Source organism: Mesocricetus auratus, unplaced genomic scaffold (assembly GCF_017639785.1).
Source record: "Mesocricetus auratus isolate SY011 unplaced genomic scaffold, BCM_Maur_2.0 Super-Scaffold_6723, whole genome shotgun sequence".
NCBI classification, from domain to species: Eukaryota; Metazoa; Chordata; class Mammalia; order Rodentia; family Cricetidae; genus Mesocricetus; species Mesocricetus auratus.
The window spans coordinates 14,487,668-14,508,680 of NW_024429183.1; the positions used below are offsets into that span (position 1 = coordinate 14,487,668).

Below are 21,013 nucleotides of genomic sequence, written 5' to 3' on the forward strand. Positions count from 1 at the left end.
GTTCATTAACCGATTCCCTCAAGGCTGGGGAATGTGCATTGTCTGGCCTGCTGTTTTACATATTGTGCCATGTTTTCAAGTATTCCCTTACCTGGTTTATTTCAACATCTATATTTAAAGGTCCTTCATTACTTCCTAATTATCTATGCTCCCTTTCTTTATTTTTCTTGTTAAAGACTAATTTAAAAGAGCAGTACAGAGTCTCTGCCACTCAGAGTCACCATTAACTTCTCTCCCCTCTTATTTATTAGTCCAGCTACTTTAGCGCCGCCCATGCCCCCTCCCCACCCCCAGCCCAAGCCTTGCCTCTGACCTCATTGGTGGCGATAACTCATTTGGCTTTCTCTTCTGCTCTTCTGCTTCTTTCCTTGATGAGCCATAGAAAAGCCCACATCCCCTCTCCCCTCTCCCCTCTCCCCCTCGTCCTTTATTTCTGCGGTTGGCTGTCTACCACCTTCAGATCTTTTCACCATGCTTTGTCAAGCAGCTCCTCGCATTTTTCATTCAAGGCACCTTGGGCTTTGTGGCTTAACTGTGGCTTGAAAACTTGGTGCCCTCGCCTGGTGTGTTCTCTGGGCTTCTTAATTCACCCAAATTGGATTTCTGGAAACCCCAGAATTGGAGCAAGTTCCTTAATGTTTTCAATACAGAGATCAGGGTATTCACCAGAGCAGGGCATCTAGTCGTCAGCCAGCATCAAAGACCATTTTCAGGCAGGAGGGAATCGGGAGCCAGGTGAGGTCACTGCTCATGCCTGGGGCAGGGCATAGGCATTCTTACACCCAGATGTATCCTCCACCAAAGCTTAAGTGAAGTAATGTTCCGGATTGCTGACATTAAAGCTGGGTTTCTGGGCTGGGGACATGCGTGAAAGGCACACAGCCTGCTGGCGCGAGTGAGATCCGGAAGTGCTGTTTACCAGTTGAGTTCCTCTTCCTCACTGACAATTGTTAGCGACCGAGGGAGCAAGTGCGAGGTTTTCCACTCATCAGTTTAGATGCATCGGCCCATGCTATTCCTTTTGACAGTGTGTAGACAGTGGGGACCTGGGACAGCTGCCTCCAATCTACAGCATCCATGGAGGCTTGCTTTCCAGGTGTCACGGGAGCTCCTGGCCACAAAGCTGTGATTAGCTGACATCTCCCAGCTGGCAGCGTCTTCGGAGCTGTGACTGGAAGATGGACACATGCAGTGGTGGGACCACAGCCCACTTGTATTAGTGCAGGTCCCCTCTGAGGGAGAGCTGTGCACCGTGTGGCCCTGCTGCACTGCACTGCAGTTGAAGGTACCCCTTCTTCTGCAGATGCTGGAGCCGCATAGTGGAATGAAGGCTCTCCCTGCTGCCCCATGTCTCTCACACTTCAGATGTCATTTCAGCATCTCACTTCTTGAAGCACCCGAACCGACAGAGTTGATTCTCCTTTTAACCTTGCTAACCTTCTTTTGCCTCCCCATCTGTCCTGCCTGGCACAGGCTCGGCTGTGAGCTCTATTACTTTATGGAGAAGTCAAATGCTGTGTAGGCACTGGATGTACTCCAGGCTATACAAGAATGGAATTAGGGGTCACCTCCAGTTTGGGATTATGTGTACCATTACCCTCATTTGTTAATACGGCTAATTCATCTTACTACAGTTTGATCAAATTGGACAGTTCCCAGGAAAAGAGCTTGTACTTAAACAGCAGTATCACTAGGTGATGCTGCTGCCCTACACAAAGGCAGCAGTCGGGGCTAGGCTTGGTCTGAGCCAGCAGGGCTTGGGGTTCTACCTTTCTCCGGCTGGGTATCAACCGTGGGTCTGTATTCCATTCCAGCATCCCATTCATCTCCATGTTAGGGATTCAGGACTCTAGAAAAATATATTAAGTCAATCTCTTAGTCGCCCTTTTTTAGAGATCACAGAAGTATGTGTGTGAGAGAGAGAGAGAGAGAGAGAGAGAGGGAGGGAGGGAGGGAGGGAGGGAGGGAGGGAGGGAGGAAGGGAGGGAGAGAGAAAGGGAATAGGGACTTTTGGGAACTCCTGGGGGTGATATCTATCTATCTATCTATCTATCTATCTATCTATCTATCTATCTATCTATCTATCTTACCTATCTATGTATCCATCCATCCTCATTTGGGGGAATCTTTGGATTGATCCAGGAATTGGTTCTCTAAGTGTTTATCATTCATCTCACACTTTTGGATTGACAGAACATTGCAAATTCAACAATATCTCTACCCTTTGTTTCTAGATATGGAAGAAAGGTCAACCTGAGGGACACTGACACTGCAAGCTTTATGTAGAGTCTGTCAAGAAGGAGCATGCTCAGGCATCACTCACTCGTGTAGGAGAACATGGAGATGGAGCACAGGCTAGCTGGGCTGTTGCTATGCTTCGCTCTTCATCCTCTCTGCTGAATACAGAGCAGGGAGGTCCTTGCTCAGACTTCTGGATCCGATGCTGCCACCTTTGAGGCCGCCACGCTACACGCCACATTACAGCTATCTGTAAACATAGCACCTGCCTTGCATTTCCGTGCAGAGAAGCTGCTGAGTGGGACTGAAACTTTAACATTGCACTTCACCTCCTGCCGTCATCGCACCCTCCTCGCTCAGGACAGCTGCACCGACACACTGGTGAATCTGTACTTAAGGGAGAATGCATTGTCTTACACAGGAGATTACTATTGGGTGGCATAGAAAATGTATTCATATGATCAGGGCAAATTTCATTCATGTTTCCATGAAGGGATCTCGATAGCTGTCAACCCACTCTTTACATTTTTAAAGTAGTGTTCTAGTCTGTTTTGCCCACTCTTCATGAGGAGTGCTTAGGAGTGTCCCAGAAAAGACGGTTCAGCCATCCACGCAAGCATGAGAACCTATGTTTGGATCCCCAGCATCCATGTAAAAAAATCAGATATGTGGTACATGCCTGTATGTCCAACACAGGGAGGTAGAGCCAGACAGGATGATCCTTGGGGCCTGCTGGCCAGCCAGTCTATCTGAATAGGTGAGCTCCAGTTCCACTGAGAGAGTCTATCTGAAAATATAACATGGAACAATTGGAGATGCCTGCCATTGTTCGTTGGCACACATAGTCACCTACATTAGTAGGTATGTGTCCATGCACACACCTCCACGTACCGCACACAGACTTTTTACCAGCTCTCTCAATGAAGTAAGTGCAGTCATTGTCAAATTTGGTTGATTTGAAGAATGCAGGCTTTCTGGTTTCTCGCCTGGAGATTCTGAGTCAGTGGGTGTGAGGCACACTCACGATCTATGGTTTACACTAGCTGACTGTGACTCTTACAGCCAAGCAAATGCAGGAGACTCTACCTTGCTATACAAAGTGGGTTCTGGCCACGGAGCAGCATATGATTGCAATCAGACTCAGCAGAAGCCACGTGCAAAAAGAGAGGGTGGAGATGTTCATAGTGAGCCAGAACCATCTGCGAGTCATGGGGTGATCTCACCAGGTAATTGGGCACCTAGGGTCACTGCAGCCACCTGGAAGCTTCTGATAGAGAAAGCATTGGGGACTCTTTTATTAACATATTTAATATGCTTGACTAAGGGGAAACCATATACAAAGCTAGGAGGCCTTGTTAGCAAGCCATCTTGCACAGTGCATGGCCAGGAAATAATGACTTCTTTCCCAGGAAAGGTTTAGTTTAACCCTTGGCTTGCCTGTCTCCAGGAGGAAATCGTTGGACATGCATGAGCCTTCTTAGACTAGTGTAAGGGTGGGGATATGTGGGGGCTATACCACATGGAGCACCATTATAGAACAGGGTTATGGCTTCCATGAGAGAGCAGTCTTCCACGCTATATCCCAGGCTGCCTCCTCCTTTATCCCCAGGACGAGGATCCCTCTACCCCATGCTTATGGCTGAGAGGTGATGGCAGATCTTTTTCTGCTGAGCATTGACTAAGATGAAGCGCGGGGCTTAGTGGGCAGCTGAAATCGGAGACGCGTGCCTCAGAGAGCAGGATGGAGCCTCAGATCGGAGGCTTTTCCAGGCCGCGTCGTCTGTCACTCTGCCCTCTGCCCGACACCACACCTGCTCACCAGACCTCGGTAGGTAGGATTCTCACTTGCCCCCTCCCCAAGAAAGCTGGCCACCCCATGGGAAATGTTTTGTTTGGCGGCAATAGCTCAGAGAAAACTGAACACTCTTTTTGTTTACAGACAAACCGTTCTGCGTCAGAGCCATCTTGTTTCCTATCCTCGCAAGAGTCTGAGGGTGGCTTTTCCTTTCTTTCATTTTCTTCCTCTTTTTTTCCCCTTGCCTTTTTCATAAATAAATATTTTAACTGGAAATTTCCAAGTGTATGACAGGCCTAGAATGTGAACTTGAATGTGCTGTAATAGAAATCATCAGTTGCCATGGCGACCTGTTCCAAGAGCAGATCGCACCAAGTCACGTGAGCGGGGAGCGCTCAGTAATACTAACACATCAGAGAGCGAGGCCACTTAACCTCAATCGCTTCCAGCTATTGTGCAGAATGCAATTGAATTTATTCCTAATTTCTGCCAGTGCTAAGGAACAAAATTTCCCTGCAGATTTTAATCTCACTCAGGCAGTGCCAGGCAGTGCTCAGGCGCTGTTCCGCACCCATATTCAGCCCAGCTACTCGCCCACTTTACAGCTCTATTTTCTTATTCTTATCTGCAATAATAGCTTCCCTCTGCTTGCTGGATTCCGCACATCCCCCTGCCCTGGGGAGAACTGCCCTTCTCCTTTCCACGTGGCTGCGCGGCTTTCTCTGACTCTGGCTGTTAATGCAAGGAACACAGCCTTTATAATAATACCAATAAAAAACGACAGCTCTCCACTTTCAGCAATAGTTGTTTTTCTTTCTCTCCTCACCCCAAACCTGTTCTGAAATACAATTTCAGTCTGCCGGCCTCTGACTGTACTTTGGAATGCCACAATTAACAGCCCCACCATAATAAGGCAAAGCCTCGGCCAGTGAATATAATGGAATCAAAGTGTATGTTTTCAGCCTCCCTCGAAGTCACCTCCCTCCTGCCCCCAACCAGGAGAGCAGCCCAGACAACCAGGAGGTACAGCCGCCTAGCACAGAACACCCATTTTGAGAGCTTATCAGCTCCTATGAAGGCTGATAAATCAGAGCGTCTCATATGGACAGTCTCAAGTTAGCGGTGTCATCGATCTCCCCTCCCCTTCTAAGTTATTTGTCTTATTCACTTCCAAAGATGATATCAGAGATGCCAAATGAGCCTTTGTTTTCTGTGCTCTTGCGCTGCCCAGGGTGAGCTGCTGTCTGGTCGCGGGGAACTGGGAAGCAAGCTTCAGGGGCTTAGTCCTTTGTTTCCAACCCAAGGTCACCTCTGGCCCCTTGGTTCAGGTGTTGTCAGCAGTCTGTCTGTGTTCAGAGGCAGGAGGCGGAGTTCTCCTAGCTGACAGTCTTTGCATGGCCCTAGCCCTCCAGTGACCTCCCCCTTTTATGAATGTCACTTTAAAAAAAGATGTAAAACCGGATGGAATAGTTAAATGGAGACGAGGTAGAGTCCAGTGCTCGGAAAGTCTGTGTTGAAGGTCATGCAAAAGGAACCTTAAAAATAGGGAGATTATTGGACAGGTCTTTTGAGAAAGAATAAAGGTGGTTTCTGCAGTGGCTTGCATTAGCAGGTAGGTTCCTCTAAATGGGCAGAGAGAGAGAGACAGAGCTACAAGTCACTTACTCAGCCAGTACCTGACCATTGTTCCAATACTGCGGTGGGACAGGAAATGTGGAACGAGTCCAGGGGAGAGGGAATGGCCTCCTGGAATTAGGACAGGCTGCTAGCAGGGGCTCTGGCTTTACATGAAGAGCCTGGTATCGATGGAAATCTGGGCTAGAGGAGGGAAAAGCAGCCAGAGAGAAAATAGGAAGCCATGTGATGAATTTGATGTCAGTGGTATGATGTTTGGATCTGGAGAGAGAAAACTGCACGTCAAGCTGTTGGTATAGTACATGACTCCCTGCCCATCCTATTGTGGTGGAGTCCCTAGAAGACCTTAGCCAAAGAGCCTGGTCCCACACCCACCCATCCACAGAAAAGGGTTACAGGTTCCCCTCCTTGGGGAGGTAGGAGCCAGCTTGCTAGCTCCTACCCTCTGGGCTGGGATGAAAAGTACCAATTTTTTTTTAAGTGACAATTGTCTCTAGTCACAAAATCGAGTATGTTTCCTAAGCAATGATGGCTGGACTTTTACAGGAGCTTTATTTCCATACTTATTAGTCTAAAATACTCATGATCCTCTTGCCAGAGCTGTTCAGGGATCTAGTGCCTTGGAAGGTTCTGTGAGAATGTTTAACCTGCATCTAATCAATGTTTTGTTATACAGGATAGCCTTCTGGAAGTGTCAGAAGAACACGCCTAGGGAAATACTGAGCCCCATCGGTTCCTACGGAAAAAAGATGGTAAGAGGATGTCAGGGAAAAGCCAAGGCGTTATATCCCTGGTGGATTTCATTAAGGGGAAGGGCAATCTCAGCCATTATGCTAATACTGGCAATTGTGATTTTATTATGTTCGTTAGTCTATAGTCAAGGAATAACACTATTACAATTCTTATAGCTTTCTGAAGTGCTTTCTTAACTGTTATCTTATGTGATCTATTCAGTAACCCTGGGATGTCCATGGAATGTATTTTATACAGATAAAAAATTGGGGCCAGCATAAAATCTCGAGGAGTGGGGGTAAGACCTAGAACTCAGGACAGCTAGGCCCTTGGCATCAATAGACAAGCAGAAAGCTTGGGAGCCTTCTGGGGGACATGGCTCAAGGTGGCCTTTATAGTACAGTTTGCTAGAGCCCTGGATTGGACTCTAGCTGTGAGGGAATGTAAGAGGCGGTGCCTCAGCATTGTGGGGTTTTGAAAGAGTTTGGTATGGGTTCTGCTCAGTGAGTGGAAGCAACCCAGCTCTGTCCAGTCTTCGGTTCCTCAAGGTGTGAATCCTGGGAGCAAATGGAGAGTTTTGTCTCATTTTCTTTTACAAGCAGTCACTGTTCAAAACTGTCACAGAAACAGGAGGACTCAGAGTAGGTGTGGATTCTGAGGTTTGGATACGACAACGCTGGTTTGACCAAAAGAGAAAACAAGACATTTTCAGCTGACAAATGGTGTAAGACACTGGCAGCCTCGCCTCCATCACTATCCTAGACTTAGTAAGAGAAAGTTGGGGTCAGGCTATTTTTTTTCTTTTCAGCGCTGGGGACAGGACCCAGGGCTTTGTTCTTGCAAGATAAATGCTCTACCATTGAGCTGAATCCCCAGCCCTTCAAAATAGAGTTGGAATAAGGATGCAGGGAAAAGGCTTCAGGGAAATGGTCCTATTGAAAGCATCTGGTTTGATAGTTATTTCACTGATAGAAAAAAAGAATCCTGCCCCCACCTTTCTATGGATACTAGCATTGGATGTGTATCACAGACAGTACCCCGAGTGTGCCTGGGCGCTATTGAGATACATCAGTATCTGTATTTTCTCCTTCATTTCTGTCTTCTCATTCTCTTCTGACAAGGAGTTAGTCTGACTGGCTGTTCCCCCTGGGAAGGTGCACAGTGAGGTCTGACAAAGTCTCGCTGGCTCTAGGACTGACTAACGCTGTGCTCCTAGGACAGCGGCGGTGTCAATCCTCAAACAGCATTTGGAAATGGATGCTGTTGAGCTTATTGGTGGTCCAAGTGACCAGGACTTTGTTCTCAATGAACAGACAGTCCCACATCAAGGTCTGCGCTGTCCTCAGTACCTGTGGAATTCTTCAAGTGGGAGAGGGGATTCAGAGTGTAGGCTTAAAGTCCTAATGAAAGACAAAGGTGGGGCTGGGGAGGTCGTCACCTGGTAAAGAAAGTACTTGCAGGAAAGCAATCCCCACAACCAACAGAAGAGTCTGGAAGTATTAGTGTGCACGTGTAACCCCACACTGGAGGTAGAGACAGCTTAATGGTGATCACCTGACCTACTGAGAGACCTTGTCTCAAAACTCAAGGTGGGTGGCCCCCAAAGAATGACACCTAAGGCTGTCCTTTCACCTCTACTCACACAGGAACATGCACATGACACCCACGCCCATAAATGAAGTCCAAAGAATTCCTCAGTCTAAAAGGCACTCTCCAAAGTTAGAAAGAACTACCGGGGAGGTGGAAGAGATGGAGAAGAGCAGAGAAGGCGACACTCTTGAATGCAGAAGGGCTTGCACACTGAGGCCTGACTGCGCACGCCCAAGAGAATGACAAGAGCAGGGATGAAATGCGTCCTTGGAGCTGCCAGGCCAGCACTTCTCAACCTCGGCAGAGATGACGCTATTATCTGCAGTGTGGGCAGTTTTGTGCATAGTGAGGCATTTCCCAGAATTCCTAACCTTTAGCCGTTAGATACCAGTAGAACCCTACACCCCCTTCTGATGGTCATGGCCACTAAGATGCCGCTGGACATGATGTTGACACCTGTCTCCTGGGAGGTATGTGTGTGTCAGTTGTCTCACTTCAGAACATGTCCTCTAGGACTGGGGAGGTAAACTCAGTTGCCTGCAGAGAGAGATCACAGCATCATCATATCATCATCATCATCATCAGCAGCAGCAATCATCATATCATCATATCATCATCATCATCAGCAGCAGCAGCAGCAATAGTTAATTCTGTGCTGCTTACTGTGTGCCAGGCATCGTCCTACTTCTCTTAGAAGTCTTAACTATTTTAGGAGCTAGGGTTAGTCTCTTTTTACAGATGAGGGAACAGAGAGACTAGGGAGTTCGTCTGAGGTCACCCAATAGCAAGTGGTAGAAGCAGCATTTATGCTCATGCCCTCTGCTGCCCGAGCCCACCCTTTGCTCTTGTAGGGCTTTTCCCTTACATCATTTTCATTGATGAAACCAACTTGCTTGCCACACGTATCAACTCAGAGAGGAAACCCCACAATACCGTTTGAGGTGCGAGAGGTGTTACAGTCTCTTATGGTATAAATGTTTTAAATTTTGATAAGCTTTGTTCAAGTGAGAAGACTTGTTGAATTGACAAAAAAAAAAGGCTGGTATTTACAAACCAGCATGTCTCTGGCAATGTGCGAGACCTTCTTCTGATGGGTGGGCTCTCAGATCTGAGCAGCACACGGTTTGTGGGATACCTCCAAGGAATGGGCACACATGTGGAGTTACTGTGTTATTTGTTGATTTCCTCCCTGTCCCTTCTGTACTGGGGAGGCAAGACAACAGTCTATCAGGTGCCGTAAAAGAGTAGGCTGTCCCAACCAAAGGGGAAGCTGTTCTTTATGCTGGAGTAACATACACGGGGGTCCCTGGCTACTTTAGCTGGATTATAACCGTTTGTCTGAACTATTACCCATGTATTGATTCTCAGTTTGTCCCCACTCTGGGTCCAGGACAGATTTGCAGATCTCTGAAGACTATCCTAATCACATAATGTATGACTAGATCATTGCCTTTACACTTTCCCCCAGCTCCGACATGGAGCTGCCTGATGGGAAAGCTAAAATTTGGTTTTCAATTCCTAAGGTTTCCTCAGAGGGGATGATGAAATGCTAATTTGAATTCATAATTTTATGCCGAACAATTATTCCTAGAATGTTCCATTTTGGATTTAAGTTTAAATTGGAGTTTGAGAGGTGAAAAAAACTTACAGGCACTGGGTTCATGTGTTTCATCATAAATTCTCTTTATCCTCCACAGTTAGAAAGATTTTTTAATACTTTCCATACTGTATCTTATTCCTAATTCTATGAATATCATAGTTAGAAAAAACTGATTTTCAGAGCAATTCTTCTGAATATGATAATGAATCCTTTCCCAAGATCCATAAGTCCTGGCTCCAAAACAAATAACAAAGCATCCAAGCAAAGCTGCCAACTCGCGCTCATTATCCCCAAAGTTGGTCAAGGGATCACCCTGCATCTCCAGTTTATGTTCAGTCCCAAATCTGCCCTTCACTCTAGTCTTCACAAAGGGTTAATGTACATTAAGTTCCCACTAAATGACACAATACTCTTCTTAAATACATTATTCTAACCCATTAAAATTATTTTCAAAGCTTATAATCTCAGATATAAGTGACATCACGCATTGAAAGATAACTGACTACAAGGTGGACTATAGTAGGTTCTGTGCACTAGATGACTTTGGCCATTCAGAGAGAAAGGAAACACCTAAGAACAGGAGCCCAAGGCTCACAGACTGCTTCCTCCTCCGGAGGGATCTCACAGCACCTCCTCATTTCCCTTAATCTAAATGAAGCGGGTCTTCCATCTGGGAATTGTCATTCACTTTATTTGGCCTGATACCTTTCACTAGTTATTTATCCACCTCCTATCTTCATATCAGAGAGAAGTTATTTTAGAGACGATTGTTTCACTTGTCTCCCTATGTTTACTATTACTGCCTTGTTTACTTTGTATCTTTTATAAGAATGCATTGAGCAGACACTTTTGAGTGAATGAATAAATAAGTAAATGGATGGATGGATGGGTGGGTGGGTGGGTGGATGAATGGGTGGATGGATGGATGGGTGGATGGATGGATGGATGGATGGTTGGGTGGATGGATGGATGGGTGGGTGGATGGATGGGTGGATGGATGGATGGGTGGGTGGATGGATGAGCTGACTGGGGATTGACGATGGATTTGAAGGACAGATATAGGTTCAGGTGCTCTTTAGTGGTATAAAGCCACTATACACGATAAACCTTTCTGGTTGGCATTCTTCAGGGATCCTTTTTTATACTTTTTGTCTAGGTATGAAGGAAGCTCTCCCATCTCCTCTGCCCCCTGCCAAGGTCCTGCCCTGATACTGGCTCTGTTCTTCTATTGGTAGCACTGTCTTTAGCTGCATCCAGACCTACTAGGACGGGGAGGTGGCACTTCGTTGCAGAGATGCCATTACTTTCCCTGTAGGAGGCTGTCATCTTCTCCCAGAGCGGCACCTTTGGTGCCAATCTCGCTCCGGCACTCGCCTCCTGATTGCTGGGAGCACACAGGCACGTGGCCCGTCACCTGCTCCCCCAGCTTTTGACAATCTCCTTCCTTTGTTTCCAAATCCTAAGCAAATTGCTTGGTTGACAATCAAAGCTTGCTAACATCAAACAGCTGCCGTAGACAGGTGTGCTGTACAGTTACCTGCTGTTTGCTTCCCTCAGCAGGGACTGATACACCAGACAAAATCCGGAGCTGAGTGCCAGCTCTCGGGGCCACTCCCCCAAACCCAATCGACTGTTGGCTTCTTTTGCTTTCCTGGCATTTTTTTTCAGGCTTGGAAACTCACTCTGAAAGTAGCACCTCTCAGTGTTTATCAGTGTGTTGTCTGGGCAGAGCTGCTTGTCTAAAAACCCCGCTGATTCTGCAGTTCTTTGCACATTGGAAACTGTGCTGAAACAAAAAAGTCGCATGGCTCTGGAGGCCTTGATTATAGAGACCATTCAATCTCCTTACATGACTCTCTGGACTTTTCCTTCTTGTTAATGAAGTTTTGGGTGCTGTCTCCTGCTTTCTGCTTTAGGTCCCAGGCTCTGACTTCTGAAAGTTGCTTTTAGCACCTTGGAGTATGAGGGGCCTCCCAGTCTCCTGTTGCTGGGGTACATGAGGTCTGGGCAGTTGGAGAGGAATGGGTTTCCTTTTTTCTAGCGTTCCTTTCTGCACTTGGGAGCCCGGAAAGCTAGCAACCGTTGTTTCCCAGGTATCGCTTCTACCCGAGGTTCTCTAGTAGATGTGCCCAAGAGAAACACAAAGGTGAAAATGAGCTGGGCAGAGCCTGTGCTTCCCCAGGGCCCTGTGTGCTCTGGAAGTGCCGCAAGGCTTTGCTGGAATTTCTCTGTTGTAACTCTGGATGGCCACTTTCTGACTGTCCTGTATGGTGGCTTCTTGATCACAAATGAGGAAGCAGGTGTCATGGTGGCCTGGAGTCACCCCTGAAAGCTCGCTCAACTCAGTGCCTGTATCTGTGGCTTTCTTGGCAAATTTTGTAAGTCATTTAATACCCTGCTTTAACTTGCTCGAGTGAATTTTCTTCCCTACACTGACCCTTAATCAAAATAGAGGGCAATTGGGAAAGGACATTAATCCCCCAGCACACAGCGGGGTGCACAGAGCAATCAGTCAGTCAGCGGGGGTTCCACACAGAGCCTCAGGCTGGGTGTTCCAGGATTCTCTGCCAGAGAGGACCCTGTCTGCCTCAGTGTCTTGGATGTGCCCTCCACACTGCATGGGACGGTCTTTCCGCCACCTTCATGGTCCCGTACCCAGCTGGAAGCAGCTTTTCCTTCTCTGAACTCCATGAGCCCTGAGCACACTTCTCTCAGGAAACCATCACTTTTCACTCTCTTTTGTTATTTATGTACATTAAAAAAATCCTGAACCAAACTGTCAGCCATTTGGGGAATGGGAGCTGAGTTTGAACTGTTTTCATAGGTCCAAAGAGTTCCAAGCTAGGGTCTGCCTTTTGTTATGGGCCCTCAGCAGCCTCCGGGACGTGAATGAATGGATGAGGAACCTAGAGGTGTGTGTTCCGAGGCAGGCCTTGGTCTTCATGATTTGTTTTTACGTGGATGGGGGGAGGATCTATACTAAAGTTTTGTTTTTGTGACCAAATGTCTGAGAGAAAGAAATTAAAGGAGGAAGGATTTTTGTTTTAGCTCAGGGTTTCCGAGGACTCAGGGTTAGTAAGCCATGGCAGTAAGCCATGGCAGTAGAGGCCATTAGCAGAAGACACTTCTAGCTCTCGCTGTATACACGGACGGAACTGAAATCAATGACACAAACTCAGAGTGCGGGACAGAGACGCTGTCACCTGACTGGAGTGTTGCCTCCTGTCCAGAAGTTCTGAGAGTGCATTGCAGGGCCTTTCCATGCACAGTGTCCTCTTTCACAGAATCCTTAGAGGGCAGCATTTCAGACTTCACGAGAAGGCAGTCCTCACATTTAGTAATTGCCTCCACAGCTTGCAGGCGGAGGGCATAATCACCAGTCATGCGCTGGTTTCCTCTGATCATCGTTCACAGGGAGTCCTTATGACTTACACCTGATTCTGTCTTTCTACAGCAAGCCAAGATTTTTGGCCTGCACTGGGTTGTTCATTCACTTATTTACGGCCATGACATTGGCATCCCAGGAAGACGGCACCATGGGATAAGCAGATTCAAGCATCCCTCCCAGCTCGCTGTCGGCAGTGTGGTGATAACAGCTGAAGAACATACATGAGCATTGTCACATACTAAAGCACTGTCATTGGCATTTACACCAGCTTCAATACTTTCTGTGACATCTCACGGCAGTCCTGTGCTCACGACTATTGTTACTTCTATCCTGTAGATGATAAAGCTATGGTCCCAAGAGGTGGTGACTTTCCCAAGACTGCATTGCCTGTGTGTGGCAGGGCTGGGGGATCCAACTCCAGGGAGTTTAGATTAAGAATCCACAGTGTCAACCCTTACCTCAGTTTTAACCTTAGCCTGTTTTAACACATTCAGCTGAACCCAGCTGGGTCAGGGTTACTGTAGCCAACATTACCAACAGCACAGCAGGATAGGAAACATTTAGTTTCTTGAAAGTGTTATAGTGAGTTTCATATGAGTTACATTTTCAGTGACAGCCTATTATCTCAATGTTTCAAAAAATATGGAGAGTGGAAATTTGAATGGAAAAGTAAGTTTTTCACCTCTGTATTTTTCAGTGTTAGAAGGAGGGGACACGAAGACTTGAAGAGGTGGCACATTGAGAATTTTATTTGATCTCTAAGCCAGTCCTGAATGGCTGGTCAGTGGCAGGCTGGCTCAGAGGCAATGAAGTCTGGGCTCTGCTCTGAGTAACTCACTGGAGGTTGTAGGGGAAGTCAATGGTTGACATTGTTCTGCTTCAATCATTCTGTCAATGGTCTGCAGGGGAAACAGAGCATCAGACTTCAGGAGGGCCAAGGAGAAGGCTACTTGTGGGGGTAAGGGTGAGGTCTGGGCAAGGTTGGAGTATGGGGTTAAGAAGAAAGGGTGTTGGAGGACGAGAACCAACAGGGCTTTGCAAGTATAGCTGAATCTTGGGATGGACAAAGCAGATGCTGACATTTTTACAAGTAGAAGAATCAAGAACCAGTTTAAAGGAGAGATTTAGATCCACTGAGGTATAGAGGAGACGGGTACTGAGTCACAATGGCTAGTAGGAACGAGGAGCTATTTCTCTGCAATACAGAGTAGCCCAGACTTATGTTTGAGTAGAGAGACAGGATCAAGGACGATTGTGGCAGGACTGAGGACCACAAGACAGTGTCAGCATCTCCAGGCTAGGGTGGGCAGGGTGTTGGGCTTAGTTTATCAACTCAGATGTTAGCTTGAGTCCAGAGCACTCTCACAGACACACATTATGGCCCAGGGATGTTGACACATAACATTAGTCTCCAAAGTACCATGGAATCAGTTTGTTGTGGTTAACAAAGTGTAGTTTAGGAAAGAGAAAAGAAGACAAAAGCCACCCACTTGAGAGCACTGGCAGCTAGAGGGAGACAGTTTTGTACATATCTCGAATCATCAGGACCAGCTAACATCTCTAAACAAAGAAGGCAACCTAACTTGACTCTTCTCTGCTAATCCATAAGACACTTATTCAGCTCCCCAGAAGGTTATTATATCGAATATAGGGTTTTCCATCCTAATTTTATTCGCCCAAAGCTAAGTTCAAGGTAATTTGCAGTTTTGGCAGACATGCCAACCATTGGCAGAAGCAATGGCGGAGATGCTGCAGGACCAAGGAGACCTGGAGCTGATCATCTGTGCTGAGGATAAAGGTGCATGCAGCCTCCACAGACCATCCTAGGAGCTGCTCTTTGTTACCTGTGGGAGGGTTTCTTGGTAGCTCTCCAGTGTTTAAGCAGATTCAGGGAGCTACAGCTTTCAGCAATGATGCCACATGGAGCAGCACAAGACAAGGGAAGCTGAAGTTTGTCTCTTAGTCTAGGCAGCTGCTGCAGAGGGAAATGTCCTTGCCTCTGTGTGTGTGTGTGTGTGTGTGTGTGTGTGTGTGTGTGTGTGTGTAGAGAGAGAGAGAGAGAGAGAGAGAGAGAGACAGACAGACAGACAGACAGAGTGACAGAGACAGAGAGAGACAGAGAGACAGAGAGAGAGAGAAGAACAGAATGGAGGAATGGAGAAATAGAACCCCCCAGGAGCCTCATGGGATGTGATGTGATGAAGTCCTTTTGTACCTCCAGACTGCTTGCTAGAATGCTGTTTTTTTTCTTATGGTGTCATTGTCCTCTAGTCTTTACTGAGGATGACCCTTTTCTAATTACAGTCAAGACTCATTGGAAGACTTCAATGATATTCAACATGTATTTTTATTGCATACTGTGATTATATGTACAATATAACATACAGTGACATTTCTTTCCTCAATGTGTTTATAATTGATCACACTCAAGTTAATGAGCACTTATTGAGCATCCATCTACTCAGCATTAGGTCAAGTACATGGGGCATACAATAAATATAAAAGCATTTTACTGATTCTTAGGTTGACCACACACAAGCTGGGCAAAACGGGACGCCACACTATAGGTGCTAGTTAATTACCCAGGCTCTGTTGGCTGTCTTAGGTACCTGTGGGAGACTGGGAGGCAGATGGACATGTTCCTATCTGCTTCAGCCTCACTTCTAGTGTCTGTGGGTTCTGTTCCCATTACCGTAGTCCTCACTGGCCCAGCAGACACTGGGATTCTGGTTGTCCCTTATGTCCTAAGGCTAGGAACAGCATCTTGCTGTGGTGGCCCAAGGCTCTTTTCCATGCCTTCCCTCTTACCCCTTCCACTCCTCTGTTAGTGGCTCCTTCCTTAGATTCTCATCATTTGCACCTTTATGGGTGAATAGTTTCCCATGGGGCACCCGACTGAAACTCACTGAGTAGCGGGGAGGGGGTTACTTTGTTTGCTGGTAGAGATGCTAGGGTACCGATCAGAACAATACTTGTTTGACAGAGAAGAAAGACTGGCTGTCACCAGCAGGAGAGGAGGAGGAGCTTTGAGAGCAGCCAGCCATGTACAGAGAAGAAAAGGCAAGGGCTTGCTGTGAACAAGCTGGCGTTTGGTCCAGACAAATCCAATCTGTGTAGCTAATTCTTAGGCTTTAAAAAGTCAATCGAATCCTTCCTAGAGGCTTGTGCTTCCTGTCCTGTCACTTGTTTGAAAAGAGAGCTACATCAAAACTCTTGGCGTCAGAATTCCCTAGAACCCTAACTTCACAGCTCTGCCCTGCTGGGGGAATCACAGATCCTCAATTAGGAGGTAGCATGGGCCTGGGCAGGAACTCCCTCCTGCTTTAATTACTTCTGGCATAATGTTCTTCTTCAAGATTTGCTAATTGAAATTAAACAGCTGCCGCATTTGGACAGGGACAACAAAGATCCCACGCTCCAGCCTTCTCTGATTTCACAGGGATTGACAGGCTGTGAAGAAACCAGGGACAATCTTCTGCTTATGGCTGCTGGGCTACCCAATGGTTGATTCAAAGCAAAACAAAGAGCATTGAGGAGACATAGTCTCTATTGCTATAGCCAAGAGCCCACAGAACAAATGGCATTTTAAGTTAGTATCTCGGCAATGTTCATAAAAATACTCAGTAGCCAACACTGGTAGTTCAGGCATCTTAGTTGTGTTTTCTGTTGCCATGATAATTACATACCCTGACAAAGACAGCTTAAGGGAGAAAGGGTTTAATTTGGCTCACAGTTCGTTATAGAAGGGACTCCCTGATGACAGGAACCTGAGACAGTTGGTCACAATGCACCCACAACCAGGAAACAGGGAAGCCATGCTCAGCTGGCTCCCTCCTTTTTATGTAGTTCAGGAGCTCATCCTAGGGAATAGTGCTGTCCATAGTGGGTGGTCTTCTCATCTCATATAACCTAATTAAGATAATCCCTCCTGAGGCTAACCTTATAAAAACAATCCCTTAGAGGTGTGCCCAGAAGCTTGTCTCCTAGGTGACCCCAGATCTCACCAAGTTGACAGTGAACACTAATCATCACACCAAGCCACCAAGACTCCTATTTCAGGTATGTTCACAAGTTGTCATTTGAATTCCTAAAGCAGCGTGGTGAGTCAGGCCTTAGAAGCCAACCCCAGCCAGAGGGTTTGTGTTTGTATGGGGCTTCACCAGAGACTACTTCTGTGCCTTGGTTTTCTCATATTTCCAATGAAAATAATGGGAAATGATTTAAATTATTTAAGTAAGCCAGAGATAATCAACTCAGGTAAGCACACTGATTTCTTTGGAGAAGAAGTTCAGCCTTTGTCAGGAAATAACGTTTATTAATTTGAATAAAAGCAATGAAACCGTGTGGGTTAAACACGGAGGAGGATGGATCCTTGAATAATGATAATGTCAGACAAGAGAACAGGGAAGAATCGAAACAAAGGCTCCTACTAGGCATAGTTCGTCAGTGTTGGGGAGGGTTAGCTCACAATTGTAAATCCTCTTCGGTAATAGCATAGGAGGGGGAATCATTTGTCTTTTCTCAGTGTGGTAGAACCAGAGAGGACTGTACTGATTACCCTAAAAGCCAGCATCTGCCTTTTTTTTGATTTAGTTTTCTTCATGGCTAGCAATCTCTCTCTCTCTCTCTCTCTCTCTCTCTCTCTCTCTCTCTCTCTCTCTCTCATTCTCTCGTTTGAGTATTTCTTTATCTGCTTGTGCTTATCCTCATGGATGACTCTGGTAGCTCAAGAGAGAAGAGGCTGTGTCTGTTCAGTATTGACTCTTCAATGCCTAAAATCATGCTTGACAGGTAATAGATATTCGATCAGTGTTTCCTGAATGCATTTAATAGCAATATTATAGTTTAAAATGATATTTTATGATATTCAGTGCCGAAGTATTTTGATCCTCATGAATCTTGTATAGAGAGTGTCACAGGCATCTACTAAATAATATGATTTTCTTTCTCCTCTTCTTATTCTCCTCAAAAAAAGCAAGGCCGCTTTATTCGGGGGAGAACCAAGGTGTGGCTTAGAGATGAGTGGTCCACATGAGTGAGCACACTCAAGGCTTCCTCTTCATTTATGAGAGAGGATCTTGTTCTAGAGCCCAAGCTAGCCCTGAATGTTTTATCTCTCTGTCTCAGCTTCCCATGGTTCCAGGTAATGGAACCTGGAAATGGAAGCAGGATTGGAAAAAGAAACAAGACCTCTTTCTCCCTCCAGGCAGAAGGCCAGGCATTTCTGTACCGGACAAATTGGATGGTTCTAGGGACAAGGCTCCCTACACTAGCATTCTCCACCTGGCAATCCCAAAGTAAAGTCCATTAGTTGTCAAGTCCTGCTCCATTCCAAATAAAATACACTTTGTTAAGAATCTCAAATTCCAATAGAGTGACAAAGATATGAGAAAAAACCCTCTAAAATAAAACGAAGAAATGAAAATTGTCAGAAAGAAAATAAACACTGAAGAAACAGAAACATGAACCCTAAAAAGCAACAATTTCTGTATCTTTAGTAGGTTTGGAAAGATAGTATACAAATCCTTCTGTATATATGTTTCACTTATTGGGTTGATGAATAAAACATTATTTGGCTAATGAGGCAGGAAAATAGGCAGGACTAGGAGAAGAGAAGAATTCTGGGAAAGGTAGACACAGAGTCAGTCGCCATGTGGAGACCAGGAGGATAGGATGTACCAGGGGTTCTCTGATAAGTCAAGACCACATGGAAATACTTAGATTAATAGAAATGGGTTAATAATTAAGACAGAGCTAGCCAATAAGAAGCCCTAACTATTGGCCAACAGTTTAATAATTAACATAGCATCTGTGTGCTTATTTGGGGCTGAAGCGGTGGCGGGTCCTAGGCAGGACAAGAGAATCTCTAACTATAGGTAATAAATAGTAAGAGAATAAGAAAGAGGCCTCAGAATTTACAAATAGGTTTGCTGAAGAAAGAAATGTGGAGAACTAGAAGACAACAACAAGGCAATCTCCTAGAAATTATAGTAAAAACTTAGAGAAAATAAGAGGCCCAGAGCACAAATCTGTTCAGCAGCCGTCAGCAATCGATGATGCATGCAGCACGCCTCACTTAGGCCTGGTTTTGTAATGCTCCTTAGAGCGTGTCCTTTGAATTTATAAATAGCGCATGAAAAAGAACATAGACCATAAGTGGTTCACAAACCCAGCATGTGTACGGTGCGACTCTTTACAAAATCATTTGCTTAACCCTGATGTAGAAGGGTCAGTATCCAACCTATAGGGGTTCTGGAAGATAGAAACTATTAAGGGAAATAGTCAAGAATAGTCCCCAGATCTAAAGACATGAACTTTACATTTAAAATATGTAAAGAAGCCTGGAGCTTGATCCCCAGAACCCAGGTGGGGCCGCTCACAGACACCCGTAACTCCAGCTCCAGGGGACCTGACACCCTCCTCTGGCCTCTGCAGGAATACATATGCACATACACCCCACACCCTATAAACACAAATAAAAATGAAGTTAATCTTGAAAGTCTGCAAGGAATATCCAGTACACAGAATATCCCTGTGAGATTTCATAACATCTGAGACAAGGAGAAGATTCTGAAAGCCCCCTAAGGAGCTGAGAAAGCAGGTGACCTACAGATGAGAAACTGAGCATCTTAGCGGATGGGGGGAGGCAGGGGCAAGTGAAACCATGGCGGAGGGATGGCTCAGCAGGCAAGTGTACTTGTGGCTGATCCTAATAGGGTTCAGTCTCCACGACACACATAATTAAGAGAGAATCAACTCCCACAAGTTGTCCTTTGACTTACACACACACACACACACACACACACACGCACTCACGCACGCACGCACACATGCACGCACACACACAAATGTAATAATGAAAATAATTTAAAGAAAAGTGATGGAAATCCTCAGAGTGTTGGCTAAGAACTGGACTAGAAATTAGAGCTAAGAAAGAAAGGGAGCTCTGAGAAAAATTAAACTAGTTACCAATGACCTTAGACCGGTAGTCACATTATGTACCACCCTCTCTCTGGAGCTGCACCTAGAAATTTGCTTAAAATAAACAGAATGTGGTTAAAAAGATGGAATATTGATTTCATAGTGAGAGTTTAAGAGACTGCAGCTTACTCTGTCTCATTCCCTCTTGCTTGGTCAGATAAAAGTCAGCTGCCACATTATGAGAAGCCTTGTGGAGAGACCCTTGGACAAGAAAGTGAGAGAGACTGCTCCACCCACCAAATCCTGTGAGGAAGTGAGTCCTGCTCATAGCTATGCCAATGGCCTTGGAAGCAGCTCCTGTCCTTCATGAACCAAGTCTCCTCTAACTCTGGATGACATCTCAGCTGCAATCAGAGGATTCAGAGTCAGAGGAGCCATCTAAATCAAGTTTGATTCTTTTTGATATGGGAATGGTGAGTTATAAATGCAAACTGTGTTAAAACGCAAGGTTTCAGAGCAATTTGTTACACAGCCATGCATAAAGTCGTAGAAAGGAATCAAGTGAAGTGTCATAATAGAACATTTGGGGACAAGGTCCAGCATAAGTAGGTAGGAAATAAATAAATAAAACGCTACTGGCAAGTCAGACAAATTTCCAACGTTGTGCTAGAGAGAGAATGTGGTTACTGTTTGCAGCTAAGCTTCACAATGGACAGCCTGAATATAAACATTACAGACATAATTAAAAAAACAGTATTAGAATAAGAAGTCACTGGATCATTTCTAACACTGTAAATGAAATTATCAGTTTAGATACTGATTCTAAGTATGAAGGAAGTGGTCAGTAGGTTCAGCCAGAAGAGTTGCAAGTGGCTGTCCTGATGCTGTCCTGATGGAGCAGAGCCAGGGTAGCATGTGGAAGGCGGTGGACAGGAAACCCTTCTCCCTTTAAGTCTTGCTATTACTGGCCGACCTAATCTCACGTCTATTACTTTGATGTCAATCTGGCCCCCTAGAGTGACATGGAAACATCAAGAAATGCTACAATAAATAAAAGTTTTAATGCCAAATACAAAATTTAAGGCCAAACTTAAATCAAGAAGATGAATATTTC

The 21,013-nt window shown here is 45.7% G+C and overlaps 1 long non-coding RNA gene across 1 annotated transcript; it reads left to right on the forward strand.

Annotated features, from left to right (window-relative positions):
• Window positions 1-3,865: 3,865 nt before the first annotated feature.
• Window positions 3,866-20,447, forward strand: LOC121136573. The gene is made up of 3 exons (XR_005873617.1): window positions 3,866-4,066; window positions 6,345-6,420; window positions 20,117-20,447. It is a non-coding gene; the product is annotated as an uncharacterized LOC121136573 (long non-coding RNA).
• The last annotated feature ends 566 nt before the right edge of the window (window positions 20,448-21,013 follow it).